The sequence below is a fragment of the Ailuropoda melanoleuca genome, chromosome 11 (assembly GCF_002007445.2).
Source record: "Ailuropoda melanoleuca isolate Jingjing chromosome 11, ASM200744v2, whole genome shotgun sequence".
In the NCBI taxonomy this organism is placed as follows: Eukaryota; Metazoa; Chordata; class Mammalia; order Carnivora; family Ursidae; genus Ailuropoda; species Ailuropoda melanoleuca.
In genome coordinates, this window is record NC_048228.1 from 15,975,548 (window position 1) to 15,985,492 (window position 9,945).

Genomic DNA, 9,945 nt, shown 5'->3' on the forward strand with positions numbered 1-9,945 from the left:
GTTGTGACTTGCTGCTCTGTATCACTCTTGGGGCCTTTTTACCTTTATAGAACCCCCCTTAATATCTCCTGCAGGGCTGGTTTCGTGGTTACAAAATTGGTTAATGACTGGCGATTCTGGAACATCTTTATTTCTCCATCCATTCTGAATGACAGCTTTGCTGGATAAAGGATCCTTGGCTGCATGTTTTTCTCTGAAAGAGCTTTAAAAATGCCCCCCCAAGCCTTTCTCTCATTCCAGGTCTCTGTAGACAGGTCTGACGTAATCCTGATACCTTTGCCTTGGTACGTGAGAAATTTCTTTGCCCTGGCCGCTTTCAATACTGTATCCTTGGATCTAATATTTGCGAATTGCACTATGACATGCCGTGGCGTAGGTTTGTCCTGGTTGAGCTTGGATGGGGTCCTCTCTGCCTCTTGGACACGAATGCTTGTTTCCCTTGCTAGATTAGGGAAGTTTTCAGCTACAATTTGTTCAAATATCTCTTCTAGACCTCTGTTTTTCTCCACCCCCTCGGGGATGCCGATGATTCTGACATTGGATCGTTTCATTGTGTCAGTAATCTCCTGTAACCTACATTCGTGGGCGTGGATTTTTTTAAGACCAGCTTCTATTTTCGTTTTTTCTTCTACTAACCCATCCTCCAATTCGCTAACGCGTTCCTCTGCCTCGGTGACCCTGGCCGTCAGAGCCTCTAGTTTTGACTGCATTTGGCTCATAGAATTTTTAATTTCTGCCAGATTCGCTCTCATTTCCACCATTAGAGATTCTATATTCTCATTAACATTTTCATTAATACTTTTTTCAAGTCTACACATCATCTTGACTATTGTTACTCTGAATTCCATTTCTGATAATTTGGTTACAGCCATGTCCATTAGTTCTGTGGCAGAGGCCACAGACTCATTGTCTTTTTTTTGCTGGGGGGCACTTCTCCTTCTCATCATTCTGATGAGGAGAGGTTGTGGGGATGTCCAGAGCCCAAACAATTGACTGGTACCCAGGCCGTGCGCCCTTGTTTTATAGGGATCTTAGGGATGTGGGCTTCTTCTTTAAAGATTTTATTTATTTATTTGGCAGAGAGACAACCAGCGAGAGAGGGAACACAAGCAGGGTAGTGAGGGAGGAAGAAGCAGGCTCCCAGTGGAGGAGTCCGATGAGGGACTCCTTTCCGGAACACTGGGATCACGCCCTGAGCTGAAGACAGGCGCTTAATGACAGCGCCACCCAGGTGCCCTGGGATGTGGGCTTCTTGATTTTTTATCCTGCCTTCTGGGGGAGGGGCCTGCCACGCCAATACTCAGGCAACCCTGTTTGGGTAGAGACTCCCTGTCCCCTACAAGGGGGGATGGGGATGGGCACACTGTGAGCCAGTATTTCCAGGCTTTTGTTCTCTGGCAGCTTTCCCTGGAGGTCTGTTGTGCCTCTTCTGAGAGTCAGAGCAGCAGCGGCCGAATCTCAGCCTCTGTCTCAGAACAGAGGGATCGTGGACTGTTCTCCACTGATGTTCTGGCCACTTTAAGTCTGTTTCTGTTGGTGCTGCTCAACCCTGCAGCATCCCGGGATGTGCGCCCCACACCCGGCGTCCCAGCCCTCACTTCCAGGGCTGGCGCGTCTCTGTCCTTTGTGTTTCTAACACCGCCAGCGGCCCCCTGCGTTCCCAGAGCTCCCGGTCTCAGTCTGGATCCAGTGAGTGCACCGGAGTTCTGTGAGAAGTCTGGTGGCGCTCGCTCCTGGCTCAGGGTCTCAGTCTGTTTTCTCGAGGGTGCCGTCCATGAGTCGCCCGCTCCCCTGTGCAGGTGGCTACCGCTTCCCGGCACCCGAATGCAGCAGCTCCCTCCCTCTTCCGTTTATCTTCCGATATCTGTGCGCGGTTTCACGGCTCCCCGCTTCGTAACTCAATACTCAGCGCTGGAGATGTTCATTTGTAGAGATCCAGATGTATCTTCCTGTGTCTCAGGTTGATTCCGTGAATGTTCTGCCTGGCCTGGTACCTATCCAGCTCGACTCAGGGGACCGGCTGAAAAAAGGGGTCCCCTACTCCTCCACCATCTTAACTCTTGATATCATACTTCTTAATATCTCTTAATGATAAACTGATTTTATTACTCAAAATCCAAAAATGATTAAATATAAGAACACCGAGCTCAGTTTAACTTGACACCACAATGTTAAAATATTTAAAATTAAAAAGAAATTTTATTCTATTTTCCTTCTTTTATAAGTATTGCCTCACCACTACAACCAACAGCAACCCCTTAGGCATTCACAATGGCCCACTGTGTTATGTGATGAAGTTTAAAATGTCTAATACAAGTACTTATTTTTTATCACATTCTTTTTATATGTGTTTGAATATTCTTTATAATGTAACAGGTGAATACATTTCCATATTATATAAACTCAGTTATTTACTTTTCATACATACACTATTTGTGAACGTGCAAGCACTCTTCTGTACACTTAGAATCTATTAGTGAAAAAAACTTCAAGTGATCTCTGTGTTCAACATTCTGGAAAGGCAGAGAGTAAAAGTGTAATAAATAATACAGTATATAATAAATTTAAAATCATTTGTTACATAACAAACTATAAGTTTATAAATGTTATGGATAAATTAGAGTAAATAGCATCGAGTGAGTTGAGAGAGTAAAATCCAAGGTAGTTGAGTTGGCATCATAAAGAAAGTGGTATTTGTGTACAAGGTCAAGGAGGTGAAGCTGGAGAAAAGATTATATGGAGGAAGAACATTCCAGGTGGAGGAAACAGAACAAAGATTACATGGAACTAGAATCAGCAGAATCAGTGTTGCTATGGTAGAAGGACTCTGGAAGAGAGGAAGGAGATAAGGTTAGAGAGGGCTTAAAGATAGATAGTATTCAACCATGTGGATTTAGTCTTTGTCCTGAGGGAAACAGGAAACCACTGGGAAATTTGGAACAGAGATGTACAATGATTTGCATTTTATAAGAATAATTCTTGCTATGAGTGTGAAGAATAGGATGGAATCTGAAACACCAGTTAAAAAGCTGTTGACATAAATCCATTTGGCATAGAGTAAGATATCACAGTTGAGGTGATATGTGAACCTTTAAAATAATTCATATATGTGTTGGGAGGAAGAGTGGTATACAGAATGGTTTCAAGTTTTGCAACCGAGAAACTGGGAAGGTAACGTTATCATTGCTTTTGAAGGGGAAAACTACAGATTGAGTGAGTTTGAGGTCAGGATGGTGTAACATAAGAAATTCAGCTTTAGACACGTTAATTTTGAGATGTTAATTGTTCTTCCAAGTTTCTATGCTGAACATGTTTTGTGGTATAAAATTTTAGAAGTCAGAAGATAGGCCAGGGCTTGGAGATACAACTTTGGGGAAATCAACACAAATATGACATTTAAATCTTAGAGGAAGGATGAAATCTCCAGAGGAAAAGGTGAAAAAAGAGAAGAAAGAATGACTATTAAACTCTGGAATTTTCCAATCATGATAGGTTGGGGAGAAACTGAAAAGTTGAGACAGAACACTGTGGTGTGCTAGAAGTAAAATGGGGAAAGTGTATAAATGAGTGGGTTGATTTATGTGGCATATTATGGTCTTTGATGAACTTTACAGGAACAGTTTTGGTGAAACCATGTGGATAAAGCTGGATTAGACAAGAGAACATAAAAAGAAGCACTGCAGACATCAGGTAGAGCCCGTACTTTCAAGAATTTTTAATCGAGTGGGGGCAGAGAGAAAAGGGGTGGTATCTAGAAGATAAATGAAATCAGGTAAGTGTTATTAAATTGGTAGAACCAACATGTCTTTGTATGCTAATGGAAATGATTCAGTAAAGAGGAAAATAAATGATGTAGAAAAGTAACAAGATTTGTGAGACTGATGACCTTCAGTAAAAGAAAAAGAATGAATTTTTATAATATAAATATATATAATATAAATAATATATACACATATATAATATATATTTATAAATATATGTATTTATAAATATATGTATTATAAATATTATATATATTTGAAAGGACCTGACTGATATAGGAACATGAACAGTTAACATATTGTAGCAGATGTGAAAGCAGAAAATAGTTATGGATACTAGCTGGTGCATCATTGAGTGCTGAGAATATGTGGAGTTCCCTTCTAATTACTATATTTTTTTCAGTGAAGTATGAGCAAGGTTGTAAATTAAGGTGCACAGAGAAAGGGTGGAAGTTTGAAGAGACAGAAGGTATGAAATAGTTGTCAAGAAGGGGAGAGTAAAAAGCAAAAGAACTAATTGCTCAATAGCAGTACAAAATTAATCATGGTAAGTTTAAAGTATAACGTGTGTTTGACCCTCTTTTTGGGGGATTGTTCCCTCAAAAGTTTTCAGTGTTGCCACATATTTGGCAATTATCAATCTAAATCATCTGGCATTTGCTTTCTTTTATTTTAGGTGCCTGTCATAGCATCTGTCACTTATGTTGATTTTTAACATTTAGTAAAGATCTTCCTTCCCTTCTTTAGAGAGGAAGATCTCTAAACTAATTATTTCCTGTCAGTGATATTTAAGACACAATTTTAAGCTAACAGAAAGCTCACCCAAATGCTACATCTTAATTGACACATTTTGACCAATGCCTAGTAGCAGTAATTTTATATTTCATAAATAGAAATTATTTTTAGTTTTGAAAAGAAAGGTTAAAAATACACCAAATAATTCTAAGGTAACTTTTGCATTTCTTATAATATTATTTTGAAATAGCCTCAATTTATGTTGGTGTTTAACTTTCATTGTTATTTTGATTATTACCGGGTAAATTTCCATCATCCAAGCTATCAAAAGTATTAGGATCATTTCTGCCATGGCCTTGTCTTTCCTTCATACAGCCCCACCTCAACCTGTACATGCGTATTTTGTTTGCTAATTAAATACCATTAATTTCATCACAGAAAAATATTTAAGTATAAAAACTCCAATTCTTGAGATCTTGCTAGTGCTATGTAACTATAAAGCTATATTTGAAGAATATTGCCATTTACTCTGTATTAAGCAATATATTTGACTGTCTTAGTTTCAGTCACTATAATAGAGAAAACGAGGCTGTTCAATTTTTAGAAGCAACAGTTTTTTATATTTGAAATATCGACTAATATCAATTACTATTAGGTGAAAAAAAATTCAATACCCTTCTGATAATGAGTTTTAGTCCATATATGTACATTTTAGTCAATAAAATAAAATTTTTCTTACAAGATAATCTGAATTATAAAATGAATTTAATAAAATACACAAAGTTATTAAATAATTACTTAAGAGTAATTTCTGAACATATTTTTAAATGTTATTAGTAAATATTGACATAAAGGAAAGTATTAAATATAAATTATTCTGTTTCATGGTCATAGATGCTGTGTTATTTTAATATTTATATAGAATACATGAAATCTGTAATATAAATGTATACAATTAAGAGAAATCTCTGATCACATAATAAATCTGTATTACTAATACAGTACCTAGGAAGTTGACATTCCTATTCTTACCAGTCAACTTTCAATTTGCTCAGACTTTTCCATTTTTAAATATTCCTTGCCTGAATATTGTCTAAGAACATATTTCTTCTTACTATTTGCAGCTTCAATAAATGTAGCAAGTTTTACTTTGAATTTTTCTAGAGAAAGAAATGACATAACATTTTTAATATCTTTAAGATCAATTTTACAATTATTAGCTCCTTTAAAAATCATATTAATTTAACACACTTTCATGATAAAAGCACTCAACAAACCGGGAATAGAAGGAATGTACCACAACATAATAGTCTATAGAAGAAAAATCTACAGCTGATACTAGTGAACAGTCCAAAAAGGAAATTAAATAATTTTATTTACAACAGCATCAAAAAGAATGCTTAGGAATGAACTTAACAAAGGAGATGAAAAGATTTGTATATTAAAACCTACATAATACAGCTGGAAGAAGCTAAAGATGACACAAATAAATGGAAGGACACCCTTGTTTTCATGGATTAAAACAATACTGTCAAGATGTCAATATTATGCAAAGAAATCTGCAGAGTCAATGCAATTGCTGTCAAAATCCTATTTAGAGTTTAAACTACTCCATAATTTTGCTTCCTCAGAATCCATCCATTATGTTTGCTAAGTGGCTAACTGAACGGACACAAGACCATCTCCCAAGTGCATGCCCTAGATAACAGCCCAGAGAGTTACAAGAAAGTTTATGTCCCTGATACAACTCCCTCAACACCTCTGGTGATGATATCTCTTGTCTCCCAGCTCCTTTCTGCTGAGTGCCCCTTAAAATAAGACCACCTCTGAGTTTACTAACCAGCCATTATTTTTGGTTTGAATTGACCAATCCAGCTTTAGTCCAGGAAACCCTAGAAACACTCCCCCTGTGAATGCTAATAAAATCATATTCTCCAGGTCCTGCCCCTGCACTCAGGCTTTACTTCCGCCTGTGACCCCTCAAGGCCTGCTGTGTTCCTGTTCCAAGACCTATGAGAAATAAACTTCTCTATTTTACTTTCCTTTGTGATCTTTGTTGAACTGTGCTCATCATCTGACACCCCACCTGGGGCTCTACTTAATGCATGTTAATTTAACAAAGTCCTTATAAATCCTAATGATATTTCTTTGTAGAAATAGAAATTCATTCTAAAATTTATACGGAATCTTAAGGGACATAAAATAGCCAAAACAGTCTTGACAAAGAACAAAGTTGGAAGTCTTAACACTTGGTGACTCCAAAACTTCCACTATTTTTATTTCTATATTTTTGTAGTATTACTGACATAAACACAGGCCTATACACCACTAGAATAGAGAGCTGAGAAACCCTCAAATGTATGGGAGAATGATTTTTTACAAGAATTTCAAGCCCATTCATTGATGAAAGGATGTTTTCAACAAATGGTTGTAAGAAAACTGGATGTCCACAGGCAAAGAAATGAACTTGGACTCTTAAAAACACATTAAAAAAAAATAACTGAAATGAATTGGAGACAAATGCAACTAAAATTATAAAACTTTTAGCAGAAAACAGGAAAAGCTTCATAGCATTTGGTTTGGCAATGATTTCTTGGAAATGACAGCTAAAGTATGAGCAAAAGAACAAAAATAAATAACTTGTACCACATTAAAATTAAAAACCTTTGTGAATCAAAGTACACGACCAATAGAACAAAAAGGGTAGCCCACAGAATAGAAGGAAATATTTGCAAAGCATACATCTGATAAAGGATTACTATCAAAAACATATAAAGAACTGTAACTCATTAACAACAATCCTATTAAAAAGTGAGCAAGGGACTTTATTGTTGGTTTGAATTAACTAATCAGTCTAGTCTTAGCCTGGGAACCTGAGAGACACTCCCCCAGGAACACTAAAAAATTTGATATTTTGTGCTTGTATCTTTTTTATATTACTTAAATGCAAACATTTGTGTTTAATAACGGAAGGATACAACCAAAGTTATATAATTAAAATTGGAATCCTCAATGGAAATAACAGAATTACTATGCATCACTAAGATTCAGCCCTGACATTCAATATAATTACAAAAATTAAGAGTTATCACCTCATATAATGCCTCTATTGTAATTTTTAAAAATATGATTCCATTGAAAATAATAGCAATAATAACTAACATTTATTGAGGTTTATACTCTAAGTCAGACACTGTATGTATTCATTTAAACTTCACAATAGCCACAGGAGGTAGGTATTATTACTATCCTCAGTTGCAGATAAGAAAATTGAATGTTATATATAAGTTGTCTTAGGAATGAGGGGAGCTGAAATTTGAATTCAGTCAGTGTGCTTCCTGAGTTGTAATTAACTGTCTTACCTTTAGTCTGGGGATATCCTCTGATATGTCCTCTTCTAGTTACCTGCAAGAGTTTGTTCAGTAAGAGGTTTTATTAAACATTTTATAGATAATATGTCTTGCAAATATCATTTTTATATAGCTATTTCTGTACTAGTGGTAAAAAACAATATGTTTGTAGATAGCAACTGTTCACCAGTATTAATTTGCATTCAGAAATTATCGGATACTGAGTCTTTTGGCTTTGATTTAGAGAAGGCCCAGGTACGGCTCTCTTTGGTTCTCCAGAATCCAGGTTCATCCAACACCATCTGCCTCCACCATGCCACCTAAATTCTACCCCAAAGAGTTAAAAGTCCTATATCTGAGGTACATGGGGTTGGGAAGTCAGTGCATATCTGCCCTGGCCATGAGGATCAGCCCCCTGGGCCTGTCTCCAAAAAAGGTTGGTGATGACATCACCAAGGCAACCAGTGATGGCAAGGGTCTAAGGATTACAGTGAAACTGACCATTCAGAACAGACAGGCCCAAATTTAAGTGGTACCTCTGCTTTTGCTCTGATTATCAAAGCCCTCAAGGAATTGCCAAGAGCCAAAAAGAAGCAGAGAAACATTAAGCACAACGGAAATACCACTTTTGGTGAAACTGTCACATTGCCTGACAGATGTAGCACCAATCTTTAGCCAGAAGGCTCTCCGGAACCATTAAAGAGACCCCAGCGACTGCCCGGTGTGAGGGCTGCAATGTTGATGGGAGCCACCATCATGACTTCATGGATAATATCAAGAATGGTGCAGTAGAATGCCCAGCTAGTTAAGACCTACAAACAAAAATATTTCAATAAAGGATCAGTTGACAATAACAACAAAATTTGATATCACATTTAAAAAAATCTCAATGATAAAAATGTTTTCTAAAGAACTAATTATCAACATATATTGCAATCCTGGAATCACAATCGTCTAATAGAATTTTATTTGTAAATGCCAACTTTAACGAGCTTATTAGCAGTATTATTTTATTATAAAGATTGAATTTTTATGATGAATGTAGGATTCTTTAATCCCGGACATAATTAGGTCATTCTGGTATATGCTACGGATTGTCAAAGATTATAAAATCTAAGAGCAATACTTCAGATATCCCCTTGTCTATTATTTTAAAAGTAACTAAAATATGCTTAAAGTAACTAGTATATCAAATATTTTCTCTTATAAATAATGTATATACTTGGGGCACCTGGGTGGCTCATTCAGTTAAGTGTCTTAACTCTTGGTTTTTGTTCATGTCATGATCTCAGGGTCATGGGATTAAGCACCAGATCAGGTTTGCTTGAAATTCTTCCCCTCATTCCTCTGCTTCTGCCCGCATCCTGGCTTGCACTCTCTCTTTCTCTAAAAAATAAATAAAATCGTTAAGAAAGAATATGTATGTGTGCCTGGGTAGAACAGTTAAGCCTCTGCCTTCAGCTCAAGTCATGATCTCAGGGTCCTGGGATTGAGCCTCACATTGGGCTCCCCATTGAGCAGGGGTCTGCTTTTCCCTCTGCCCCTCCCCTGCTCATGCTCGCTCTCTCTCAAATAAAATCTAAAAAAAAAAATTAATAATAATGTATATAACATTTTATTCCTTAATTTGGGAAAATAATTCACATATATAATTTTCTAGTTTATAAATATTCTGTTCTAGAAGTTTGGATTTCTAATTCAAAACAATACAAGAAAGAATTCTAATCTATAGAATTCATCATGACAGACTGGATAAAATGGGATACAACATTTATAAAAATTGAAATTCCATTTTGTCTCTGATCTTTACAATTAGACAAACATTGTTGGTAATATAATTTGGTCTACCCGTAAGAGCACATTGCTTTATATATCAGACTTTGCATTTATATTTTTACCATGAGTACTCCCATCAGAGTACAAAAAGAGATATAATGATCAATGGTATAAATCATCAGACTTCCAACTGAGATAAGCAGATGTCTAGTAGTAACACAAACCCATAAAGCTAACTGAGCAAAGAATTTTGAGGAAATCAACTTTCAGGTATTCAACTTTCATATGCATTACATTCTGCTACAACACATGTTCCTAAAACA

General features: G+C 36.5%; 1 long non-coding RNA gene across 2 annotated transcripts in view; it reads right to left on the bottom strand.

Moving 5' to 3' along the window:
* The window catches only part of LOC117804374, a 42,395-nt gene extending 33,045 nt beyond the window's left edge, over positions 1-9,350 (bottom strand). Inside the window, exons 1-2 of one of the 2 annotated variants that reach the window (XR_004628730.1) lie at positions 9,078-9,350; positions 7,859-8,658 (exon numbers count right to left, since the gene is read on the bottom strand). This is a non-coding gene — a long non-coding RNA (uncharacterized LOC117804374). Of the gene's footprint in view, positions 1-7,858 lie in introns of both variants that reach the window. The other variant, XR_004628729.1, reaches the window with a different exon arrangement.
* Positions 9,351-9,945: the final 595 nt, after the last annotated feature.